The sequence below is a fragment of the Furipterus horrens genome, unplaced genomic scaffold (assembly GCF_987537825.1).
Source record: "Furipterus horrens unplaced genomic scaffold, mFurHor1.1.pri manual_scaffold_7, whole genome shotgun sequence".
In the NCBI taxonomy this organism is placed as follows: domain Eukaryota; kingdom Metazoa; phylum Chordata; class Mammalia; order Chiroptera; family Furipteridae; genus Furipterus; species Furipterus horrens.
This window is the reverse complement of record NW_028327177.1, coordinates 104,618,343-104,631,407: the sequence shown is the minus strand read 5'-3', so window position 1 is coordinate 104,631,407 and position 13,065 is coordinate 104,618,343. Positions and strand designations below refer to the sequence as shown.

The following is a 13,065-nucleotide window of genomic DNA, read 5'->3' as shown; positions in this document are numbered from 1 at the left end:
GATCATATATCCTCTGAGAAGTAGGGTTTCCTCTCCTGGAAAATGGGGATAATACCTACCTTGCAAGGGCTGGCATGAGGCTCAAATTTAATGACTATTTTAGTATTTTATCCATTATAAAACTTACATATAATATCCTCTGTGATGAATTCCAGTGATGAAGAGGCAGTGTGCTGTAATGAAAAGAGCGCTGGATTTGAAGACTGAGGACTGAGTGGAAATGTAACACTGCTTAAGTACCTTCTGCCTGTCCCCCTTCCCCCCAGCTCCACGCCCACCCTCGCCTCACACTTCACATAAGTTGTATCATTTTCCTTACAATAACTCTGTCAGGTAGGTATTAATTTTTCCACTTCACACTCTGTGCTTCTCACTATATCTCTTAGGTTTAAGTTCAGGTGTTCATGATACAAATTACTATGTGAGCTTGGGGACAATATTTATTCTAATATTCAGTTTCCTTATTTGTAAAACTACAGTGATATTAATCCTGACATCACTAGTAGCACCTCAACTCCTTTTTGGAGATACCCAACCCCTTTTGAGAGTTTGATTAAGTAAAAAAGTAAATTTCTCAGCACACATATATCTCTTACAATTTGTAACAGTTTATATACTAAAGATGTGACTACAGAATAGCCAGGTCCTAGTCACCTTGATGAAATTGTAAAGCTGTCCGGAAAAACGTAGTTCAAGGGTGAATTGTTCACATGGATATGGACAATGTCCAGAAGAGTGGCAGAGAAGTGACAGAAAGGAAGATGGTGAACCAGTCTCCAAAGCTCACAGGGAATGTCTGGAGGTCATTTGAAGATAGTAATAAGAATAGTATTCTAGCTCATGGCCTCAACCTCAAAGGGAGAACAGTTAGGACAGGGGCAGTCTTGGGAGTCAGGAGATCGCTGGCTCTACCCCTGGGCCTGCAGCATGTGGTTGCCTCATGGAAAGTGCTCCCTCTCCTGCCAATGGCACAACTAGTGGATCTTGTGCTAGCCTGGTCATCTAGTTAATAGCCACACTGAATTCAATTACTGGTTTTGTTGGCAGGGTTCGGGCCTGCCTATGTCAGGGTGGTTTGATGGAACACTTTCTGGGTGCATATATAAAAGGAAGAACATCTTCTGACTGCAGCGAAGAGAAGAAAACAACCCCCAGGGATATGGCTTCTAAGGTGATAAGAGAACTCTCCCTTGCTCTGTTTGGTCCAGGAAGTTTTCCTGTGCATAAAGTATGCATTCATGGAGTGGGGAACAGGCTGCTCAAACCTGTTTTAGGTGGCAGAGCACCCGGAAGTCAGCTTCCTTTGCAGAAGATTATGAAACACTCACATTTCTGTTGCGCATTGTATGAACCATGATTTAGCTGAGAATATATTGATGGATTTAGCATCTGGTTTGGACCACAAATGCCTGCTTAATTAACTGTGCAAACTGTTTTAAATGACAAAGTCACAGCCATAAGCATACTGGCTCATGGAGAAAACGAGCTGTTGAGCTACTCAGGTTCCAGCTTCCAAGTGTCTCCATGACATTATTTTCAATATCCTTTTGCCAATAGTTTTGAATGTTCTGCTAATACTTGATAGTAGTCATCAAGTAAAAATGTTGGGAGAAAAACTTAAAATTATTACCTTAAAAAAAAATTTTTTTTAAATTTACTTTGGAGAGAGAGCAAGAGAAACATTGATTTGTTTTTCCCTCCATCTATGCATTCACCAGTTGACTCTTGTACATGCCCTCACTGGGGATCAAACCCACAATCCTAGTGTATTGGGACGATGCTCCAACCAACTGAACTATTTGGCCAGGTTCTTAGCTTTTTATTTATTTATTTTAAAGCAAATCAAAAAGAAAAAAAAATCATATTCAGGGACTTTGGGGTCAGAAAGACCTGGGTTTAAATCAAGAATATTAGCTGTGTGACATTGGGCAAATTACTAAAACTCTTGGAACCTGCTTCCTCTTCTTAAATTAGAGATAATACCTACTGAGCAGGATTATTCTCAAGATTAACATTAATGTATATAAAGCCCCTGGCATAGTGCCTGACACATAGTAGGAGGCCTACTAAAGGACAGGTAGGTGTAATATTATTGGCATCAGGACAGTTCACCCAGCTCTTGAAACACCCGTATTCCAAGAGGAGGGGAAAACTGAGTTGGACAAGGCCTAGATACAATTGGGTTGTATTCTGCCATTCAACAGATGAAGCAACAGAAACTCAAAGAGGAAGCCCCAGAATCCTAACCCACAGCAGCCTCCCTACCATGTGGTGCTGTGCTGTGCTGTTCTGTTCTGCAAACCCAGAGCCTTTCTGAAATGCCTCTCGTTGTCCCTTGAGGCCACCAGCTATTGAATGCGTTCTCTTCTCTTTTGGTAGCCTGCCAAGAGGAGAAAGTGTGCAATGATTCACCAGGTGAGCTGGTCCCTTACCCCTAGTTACTGTTCCTGTTAAAGAAAACACTCCCCTCCCAACTGTGTCCACATGGTAGTGTTTCCTGCTGGGTTTCTTCCTCCCTCTGTGGCTTTACTCTTTTGGAGAATTTGTCAAGGAGGGTGCCTGCGGCTGCACATGGCAACAGTTTGAGATGCTGATATCATGGCCACTTGGAGCAGGGAAGGACCCGAGTGCTCAGCCTGGCCTGGGCTGCAGAGGTGGGGGAAGCTGCCTGACCACCTCAGGGCTCCAGAGAGCATGTTTGAGCAGAGAGAGAGGAGATCAGGAGCGGAGGCAGACGTGTCAGCACCTGTCTGCCAGCATCTAGGGGGAGAGGGAAAGAGAGACACACCTGGGAAAAGGGGAGGCAGAAGCAACACAAAGGAACCCAGGTGCATTTCAGGGATGTACATAAATTTCACAAGCTTGAAGACCTTCTTTGTTTCAAACACGGCCCAGTGCTTTAAATGATGTTGGTTGGTTGTCCCCTTAGAGGGCTATTCCCATTGTGGGCATGTGCTGTTCACATTCTCCACTTTCCTCCAGCTCAGTGGCTCAGCTGGGGCAGCTGGCCCGCCAATCACATTGGAACTTATATTATGTCACCAGCAGCCAATCAGAGCAGCTGATTGGTCTGGGATAACCAGTATTACTACCATGAGTTGACATAACCCTAGCCAAGAGCAAAGAAATTTGGCAGTTTCCATCAGCAGGCTGACTTTTAAAGGGCTCTTTGAAAGCCCTCTCGTTTTTATAGGGCCACTTATAAACCTCCGTGTCTCCACCCCACACTGACTGATGAGCCATCTGCACACGGACGTAGAAAGCCGCTGTGCAAGGCCTGCAGCAGACACCGAAAAAAGAGTCGATGTAGCCCGAGAGAGGCCAACAGGGGCACCTGCTCCTAACTTTCCAGTCCTGGCTCTAGTCCAGGACTAGACCTGCACATGCCACCTCTTGGTTCTAGGAAGTGCCCTGAACAAATTCTTTTTTATTTAAACTGGAATCAAGACTCCCTGCCTCAGGCCAAATGACCTTTGCTGAGACTTTCTGCCTTGTTATCTAGGCTACTCCTTTCCTTGGTTGTGGGTTCCCTGACAGGATTGTCACTGGTTTAGGCTCTGCACCTCCATGTTGCTGACACAGGACCTGCATGTGGCCTGAATGAGTGATGTGCTTTGGGGTGAACAGGGAGTTCTGCCTTACCTTGTAGGAAACACCTGCCTGGGGGTGGGGATCAGTTTCATTTTCCAGTCCAAACCACATTGAGGACCTGACTCTTCTTGAAGTCCAAAGATACCCTCTGCCTCAGTTAAAAGTCACGCTTCCCTTGCTCTGGTTTGATTTTCACACTAATGAGAGAACTTGTGGGTAGTCAGGTCTCTTCATTCTTCCTTTGGTCAAATCTAGGAATCAGTAAGCCGTGGCCTTCCAGACGAATCTATCCCACCTGGTTTTGTAAATAAAGCTGTATTAAAATACAACCAGGCTTGTACATTTAAGTATTGTCTGTGCTGCTTTCACACTAACAGCAGAGTTCAGAAGTTGTGATGAAGATCATATTTTGGCAAGGCCAAGAATATTTACTAGTTAGGCCTTTATGGAGTTTGCCAACCTCTTAATTCATCCACCCAGCTGCCCTCAGAGTGATCTCTTAAATCTCAGATCGAATCACATCATTTTTCTGCTTAAAAAAAAAAAAAAAAGAATCTAAATCCACATTGTAGATAGAAGCACCTTAGTGTGGCTCTGCACAGCCTGGCTCCCACTCCCATCCCTACTTTGCACCCTCCACCTCAGCTCACGCTCTGCCTGATACCTAGAATGCCCTTCTGCTTTCTCCCTCTGCAAGTGTCTAAACATTCTGTAACACCAAATTCAAATGTCACCTCCCCTCCGCAACCTTCCTAGATGCCCAGCAAAATTAATCCCTCCCTCCTCTGTGCTCCCATAAATCTTTAGATAAACAATTGCCATTGTATTGACCATAAGGGATTGCAAATGATGTCTTTATGTGTTTGTCTTCCCCACTAGAGAGTGAGCTACTAGAGCTCAAGGGCCTTGTCTCCCTGCCTTTCTGCCCCTGCCAGGAGTTTCATCTGGATGAAAAGTCAGAAACAGACTTTTATAAAAGTGCCTGGAACCTTTCCTATGCCACCTCTCATGATTGACTGTCTGGTTTCCTCTTTTCTCTGTACTTCTGGTAGCTGGAATATCACAGGTGTTCAGAAGATGTCTAATGAGTGAGTATGTAATGGATAAAATACATATATTTTTTCTAACAGCAGAATTCAGTAAACACAGTGTCACATTCACTTACCATCAAGTACATTCAGATCTTTTAAAAGTAACCTACCTCCATCCAAAAAAGTTGTAGAAATGGCCAATAAGCCCATGAAAAGATACTGAACATCATTAGCCATTAGGGCAAAGCAAACCAAAACCATGATGAGTTACCACTTCACACCCAGTAGGATGGCTATCATTGAAAAGACATAATGTGTTGGTGAGGATGTGGAGTAACTGGGACCCTCTTACATTGCTGGTAGGAACGCAACATGATGCTGATGCTGTAGAAAACAGTTTTATCATCTCATAGAGTTACCCTGTGACCCAGCACTTCCACTCCTAAGTATATACCCAAGAGAAATGAAAACATACATCCACATAAAAAAACATGTACAGCAATATTCATAGCAACATTAATTCATAATTGCAAAACAGCAGAGACAACATAAATGTCTATGGACTGGTAAATGGATAAATAAAATGTGCTATATTCCATAAAATTAAATATTACTTAGTCTTAAAAAGGAATGTAATTCTGATTCCTGCTATAAGATGGATGAACTTTGAAAATATTATGCTCAGTGAAAGAAGCCAGGCACAAAAGGCAACATACATATGATTATGTTTATATGACATGTCCAGAATAGGCAAATCATAGAGACAGAAAGTAGAATAGTGGTGATCTATTTTTAGTGGAGGTGGAAGTGGGGGAAGAAATGAGCAGTAACCGCTAATGGGTAGGGATTTTCTTTTGGTGGGTGATGAAAATGTTCTGGAATTAGGTAGTGGCAATGGTTGTACAATTCTGTGAATATGCCAAAATCATTGAACTGTGTACTTTAAACAGTTTAATTTTATGGTATGTGGGTTATAAGTGTTTTAAAAGAAAGTATGCCACGTTGAATAAGAACTAAAATCTGTGAATTCTATCATTTCAATATCCTGGTTGGGAAATTGTACTATAGTTTTGCAAGATGCTCCTTGGGAGAAACTGGGTAAAAGGTACATGGGCTCTTTCTCTGTTATTTATTACAACTGCATGTGCATCTTCAATGATCTAAAAATTTAAAAACTTAATTTAAAAACATACTCTGCCTCTTTCCTATTTCTTGCCCCCCAAAATAAGAATTTTCCAGAGCAACATGTTCTTTAAATGCTGTTGTAATTTGATGGCATCTTTCACTTGTTAGAAACCACAGGCCTAGCTCATAGACCCTGTGAATTTCTCCAGAGCTGACCAAAGTGTTGGATACACCAGAAATATAATTGTCTCCAAAATGTAAAAAGAAATCCATAGAATCATTAACCAGTGTTTAAATAAGTAAATATACAAAATATGATCTTATATAGAATAGTCAGCTGCATCTCAACTTCTTTTTTATTTATTTATTTATTTATTGGTTCCTAGGTTTTATTCAAGAACTCATACAAAATGTATCAGATAAATGAGTATTAATCCTCATCTTTTTCATCCTGGTTATTCTGGAAGTAACACAATTCATTACTGTCTTTGCTGTTAGCAACTACGCACAACCAGCCATGTAGATGATTATTCTTCAAGTATTTTTTGGTGAGATATTTCAAATACCTTTTGGACATAGGCACCTTAGAAGTTATAGTGATCTTACCTTTACTTCTTTCAATGGTTATAACCCCTCCTCCACCAAAGTTCCCAGCTTTTCCACTCACTTTGATTCTCTCCTGAAGAAACTGCTCAAAATTAACAGCATCCTTGGTTCCATCTTCTACAGGGTGGTTGCAGTCAAGGGTGAACTTCAAACCCTGCTTCTTTTTTTTGCCGCCCCCGCCCCCCACTTCACCACAAACTTTTTCATAGAAGCCATGGTGGCTGCAGAGACAGAAAAGGATAATTTCTATATTTCATTTAATGTGGATATCATGAGGATTCGAAACCAGAAAAGATCTGGTTTTGAATCCTGTCTTTACCTCTTGTAGCTCTGTGGCATTGGATAAGTTCCTTAACTTCTCTGAGTCTCAAGTTCACTATCTGTATAAAGAAAATTGTAGAATCTATTCCATAGAGTTGTTGTGAAGGTTAAAATTACATGAATAGCTAATTCATGTAAAAAGCTCAGTAATGAAGAGGGGGATTGGGGCAACTGTAATAGAACAACAATAAAAAAAAGAAATTAAAAGACAAAATAAAATAAAATAAAAGAGAGGAATGGGAAAAAAAAAAAAAAAAGGCTTAGTAGAACACCTGCCCCACAGTAAGGACTCAATAAGTGGTAGATATTATGATGACAATTATACCAGGATGGTGATTTGTACACTGTTGTTCTTGACATGTATTTGTAGGTGACTGGGGTGGGCAGGAGAGCCTCGAGCCCAGTAGGTTCTTGGGTTCACTTGATAAAGGTTTTGTACTTAACCAGAGCCAGAGAAAAGGCTTCTATTGTCAGTTCTGCTACACGAACAATCAGAGGAGAACAAAGGCCTGGTTACATTGGAGGCTCAAGCTAATATTATTTTAAATGAAAACTACAAAAACAGAGTGGAAAAACCACAGGGGGGATGAGACCAGCTAAGGTTTGCATTCTGAGGTCAGCTAGAGGTAGGCTGGGTCATGAAGCATTTCACGTGAATCGTGATCCCATAACTGTATTTTCCTTGTTAAAACTCAGGATACCTGTTCTTTGAAAAGCAATGTTTTAAAAGGTGTGCAATTTATGGTGTCTTATGTATGAAAGGCTTATATACAACTTATATTTGGTTATGCATTTTCTCAGTCATCCTTATTTTTTAAAAAGTAAGATTATGTGTCTTTGGAAACTCAGCACACACCTGAACAATAAGACTATGTAACCTTACTGTTTACTATCTGAAACAGTTCAGCAAACATGGGTCAAGCCTGGCACCTCACTGAGGATGCAGAACAGTCCCAGTCCTCAGGCACTCACAGTACTGAACCTATAAAATGTAAAAAACAAAATGACAACAAAAAACACAAAAAATAAGGATTTGTAATAAAAAACAGTGATTTTGCGAATGTTTTACCATATTAGTTAAAGAATATTAAAACAAAAATGATTATGAAGATCATCTTTTTGTGTCTGGCACTTGAAAAGTATTGTTTTAGAAAAACAGTAGAACAACAGAAACAGTGCTGATATAATAGGCAATACAAAGATTAGAAATGAAAATGTCTGGGTTTTGGTACAGATTCTGGAGCTTACCTATTGTGTGATGTCAGCCAAGTCACTTAACCTCTCTGTGCTTTAGTTTCCTCATCTGTAAGAAATAAATAATAAAACCTACTTAAAAATGTTAGCATGAAATTGAGTAAGAGAAAGTGAATTATATTCAGATAGAAGGTAGCACGGTGTCCTACAACGGCGCAACCTCTGAGGCCTTCCCAGTCAGCAGCGGAGTAAAGCAGGGCTGCGTCCTCGCGCCTACGCTGTTCGGAATCTTCTTCTCCATGCTCCTCCAATACGCCTTTAAGGACTGCAGCGAGGGTGTCTTCATTCACACCAGATCCGATGGCAAGCTCTACAACCTGGCCCGTCTACGAGCCAAGACCAAAGTCAAAGAGGTGCTCATCCGTGAGATGCTCTTCGCCGACGACGCAGCTTTGACATCACACTCCGAAGAGGGACTCCAGCAGCTAGTCACTTGCCTTTCCCACGCATGCAAGGAGTTCGGACTAGCCATCAGCCTGACGAAGACGAATGTTATGGCTCAAGGCACGGGGACTCCCCCATGCATCACCATCGACGGATACACCCTGGAGGTTGTCAACGACTTCACTTACCTCGGGTCCACCATCTCGAGCTCTCTGTCAGTCGACTTGGAGGTCAACCGGAGAATCGCCAGGGCAGCCACAGTTATGGCCAGACTGAACCGGCGAGCGTGGAACAATTCCAGCCTCACTGAGAAAACCAGACTGCGCATCTACCAAGCCTGCGTACTCAGCACTCTCCTCTATGGCAGCGAGACGTGGACCACCTACGCAAGGCACGAAAGGAAACTCAACAGCTTCCACATGAGGTGCCTGCGACGCGTCCTGCATGTCGCCTGGCAGGATAAGGTCCCCAACACCGAGGTGCTGAAGCGAGCCAATATGAGCAGTTTGCATGCAGTTCTTAGTGAGAGACGCCTCAGGTGGCTCGGCCATGTCAAAAGAATGGATGCAGGCCGTATCCCCAAAGACCTCCTCTACGGCGAGCTAGCAGAAGGCAAGAGGATGACAGGGCGCCCAAAACTGCGGTTCAAAGACATCTGCAAAAAGGACATGACACAATGCTCCATCAATCTCAACACATGGGAAGTTCAAGCAGACGACCGCCTAGCCTGGAGGCTCGCGGTCAGGCAAGGTACGTCACGTGCAGAGGCTGCGCGCAACGAGGAGGCGGTCCAGAAAAGATCGAGGCGGAAGCAGCGTCAGCAGCAGCAACAACAGCCATCTGCCTTCACCTGTACCAAGTGCGGCAGGGATTGTCACTCCCGAATCGGACTGCACAGCCATTCTCGGCGGTGCAGATAGACTCTCAGGAAGCTACGCCATCGTCTCTCGAGACGGACGGCTGCCGACGACGAGAAGGTAATATAGAAAATTACAGATAATGTTCTCAGTTGTGAGCTATTTACATATAACACAGGATCACAGAATTGTATTATTTCTAGATGTGTGTTTTTCCTTCTTTTTAAAATATATTTTGTTGATTATGCTATTACAGTTGTCCCAATTTTCCCCCTTTGCTTCCCTCCACCTGGTGCCCTCCCCCTATTTCCTCGGCAACCCCTCCCATCCCCCCCCCCCCCCCCCGCTTAGTTCCACGTCCATGGGTCATGCATATAAGTTCTTTGCCTACTCCATTTCCTATACTGTTCTTAACATCCCCCTGTCTATTCTGTACCTGCCAATTTGTGCTTCTTAATCCCTGCACCTTTTTCCCCATTCTCCCTCTCCTCCCCCGCAACCGATAACTCTCCAAATTATCTCCATATCTATGATTCTGTTTCTGTTCTACATCTTTACTTAGTTTGTTTTTTAGATTCAGTTGTTGATAGTTGTGAATTTATTGCTATTTTAATATTCATAGTCTTGATCTTTTTCTTAAATAAATCCCTTTAAGATTTCATGTAATAATGGCTTGGTGATGATGAACTCCTTTAGCTTTACCTTGTCTGGGAAGCACTTTATCTGCCCTTCCATTCTAAATGATAGTTTTGCTGGATAGAGTAATCTTGGTTGTAGGTCCTTGCTTTTCATCACTTTCAATACTTCTTGCCTGAAAAGTTTCTTTTGAGAAGTCAGCTAACAGTCTTATGGGAACTCCTTTGTAGGTATCTCTCTGCTTTTCTCTTGCTGCCTTTAAGATTCTCTGTTTACCTTTAACCTTTGGTGTTTTAATTATGATGTGTCTTGGTGTGGTCCTCTTTGTGTCCAACTTGTTTGGGACTCTCTGTGCTTCCTGGACTTGTATGTCTCCTTCCTTCACCAAATCAAAGAAGGTTTTTTTTCATTATTTTTTCAAATAAGTTTTCAATTTCTTGTTCTCCTTCCAGCTAGGATCCCTTGCTCCCAAGATATCCTTCCTGATATTTATTCACTACATGTGGGTGTGGGACCACCTGTTCCACTTCTCTGTGTCTCTATGCCTCTCCATGTTTCTGCCCTTCACCTGTCTGGATAACTGTGGCTTCTTTAATTCCTTGGTTGTTGGACTTCCATACAGGTCAATTTTCTGACAATTCTGGGTGATATTTGTTTTGTAGTCTAGTTGTAGTTTTTGCTGTGGCTGTGCAAGGAGGCAAACCATGTTTACCTACGCCTCCATCTTGACCAGAAGTCCTATATGTGTTTGTTTTACTTATTTTAGGACAAAATTAGAGTAGGAAGTAAAAATTCCAGAATAGAAGGAGACTAATAGTTTATTAATGCCTCCATGTTTTGTCTTCTGACAGCTTTACAGCTTTCAATTGATAAAAGAGAAATTTGTGTCTATTCTGGGAAGGCAAATGCTCATCAATTAATAGTGAGTGCTTGAAGTGCTAGGTAAGGACAATTATGGAGCAAGGTTCAGGCATTAAGAGAGAGTTCTGTGACTGATTGTGATATTTGTCATGGGCACAGGAAAGGGAAGAGAGGTTAGGTGTTCACTGATCTTGCATTTCTTACTAGAGGGATACTGTGTTAGCTTAGGAGGCAGGAAGGAGGATTATGATAAATCTAGAAGACAGCAATGGGAGTCTAAGGTTAAGACACTTAAAAAAACATTAAGCACATATTTTTTGTGCCAGACCTTATGCACGGCACTGATTATAGAGCAATGAATGGAGCTATATTCCTCAGTGTTCTAAATAAGAGTCAGTAGACTGAGGTTCAAATTCTGTCTCTACAACTTGACCTATGACTTTAGGCAAGCAGTGGAGTCAGCAGTGTAAATACTTATAATACCATGTTACAAGTGGGCTAACAGAGGTATGAGCAGAGGATCTGGGAGGCTTCAGATCAAGAGGTATCACAAGGTCATGGTTTGAGGTTTGCTCCTGCTCCAAATATATGAAATTATATATGAAATATATAATATGAAATTATAGATAAAATATTAAAAGAGAAAAAACATAGCCACATCGTCGTCGTCGGCAGCCGTCCGTCTCGAGAGACGATGGTGTAGCTTCTTAAGAGTCTATCTGCACCGCCGAGAATGGCTGTGCAGTCCGACTCAGGAGTGACACGGTATCTGTCTCCTCCCGTGTTAAATCGACATCTTGCGATGACGCTGGAGTGTCCTCTCCAGTGAAGCTGAAGCTACAGAGCCTGGGCAGGGTGATATGGAGGGTCTGCTGTTGCCCATGCAGCAGACCCCCCCTCTCTTCGCAGCTGAAGGGTCCAAGGGAAAGACGGAGTCAATACAGCTTGGCTTCAGGTGCGCCGCAGGAGTTGCCGGTGTTGACTACAACGTCAAACCGCCTTAGGGACTCCGGCTCCGGATTTTCTGTCGGGGTTTACTCCCTTAGCCTTTCCCCTGAAGAGGTGTGCCGCAAGGCAGCGGAGGTTTTCTGGAGTCAGAGTTTTCCTTCTCTGATGTGCCCTGACTGGAAGATCGAACCAGCGACACTTAGCTCGCAGGCCGACGCTCAATCCACTGAGCCAAACCAGCCAGGGTATAGCCACAGTAAATTTATATATATATATATATATGTGTGTGTGTGTGTGTGTGTGTGTGTGTATATGTTTTATATACATTACATATAGCATATATATATATTCTACATATCTCTGTGGAGAAAACATGAAACATATACATGAATGATAAATGGGCTAGCAGGCTCTGGGTGGGAAAGCAGGCAGAGATAACCAGGAATTGGGCTTTTGTGTAGTGACAGGAATGGCAAGGGCACCAAGCACTGTGAAAGGCCAGAATCAGGCCCTCTGCCTGAAATCAGGGACTGGAGAAGGGTGTTCTCTTTATTCACACACATGCACACACACATACACCTTCCACCTATGAAAGGAGGCTAAGAAATCTGCAACTGTCAGCTATTTAGACTTAAGGCTTAAAAATATAGGTTACCTGCAAGATGGTGAAGCCAAGACCTGAGGATGCCTTTTCAGTGACTTGGTGCCTAGATTTGCATTTCCCCTATATGGGTGGGGTGCCCAAGGCACCAACGTAATACTTAATTCTGAACTAGGATCCTGAGGGACTGGATGGAGGCAACTAGAAACTGATGGACAGGGAAGAAGGAATGCATCAGAGAGACTGAGGTCGTCAAGAGGGGAAATGTGCCCTCAAAATGAATGTGCAAATCAGAATTCCAAAGTCTATAAGGAAAATCAACACTAAAACACAAAGCCAAACAAAATCAGCCATCAAGGGATGAATTCATTCCTCATGAATGAAAATAATAAAGCAGCCAGAAGCTGACTTTAAAATGATTATGTTTACAGTCCTCTTAGGGATAGAGGGAGAAATAGCATCTATTTTTTTATAAAAGAAGAAGACATATCAAAATCAAAGTGGTATGTCAATAATTTCTCACTAAACTGAAAAAAAATAACAAAATAAAAATGGGAAGAAATGAAAAATTGATATGAAAAAGAAGCAAATCCTGGAAATAAAAAAGTAAAATAATTGACAGCAAAGTGTTAAGGAGGAAAAGAAAAGAAAGCTTCTAATTCACTTGGTGTTTGAACTCAGGAGGAAATGTTGAGTTGCTTTTAGAATTAGAGGAGTGCTACCAGGAACTCGTTAGCATGTCTTGGAATGTATACTCACTAGCTGCTGGGTTAATGCCAGAAAACGCAGTAGATTGGTGTCCCGGCTTTGGGGAGAGGAGTAGGCAATTGCTTGCATTATAGGAAAGAAA

General features: G+C 42.3%; 1 pseudogene; it reads right to left on the bottom strand.

The window, feature by feature from the left end:
• Positions 1–6,177: 6,177 nt before the first annotated feature.
• On the bottom strand, positions 6,178–6,569 carry LOC150004950 (large ribosomal subunit protein eL22 pseudogene; annotated as a pseudogene).
• Positions 6,570–13,065: the final 6,496 nt, after the last annotated feature.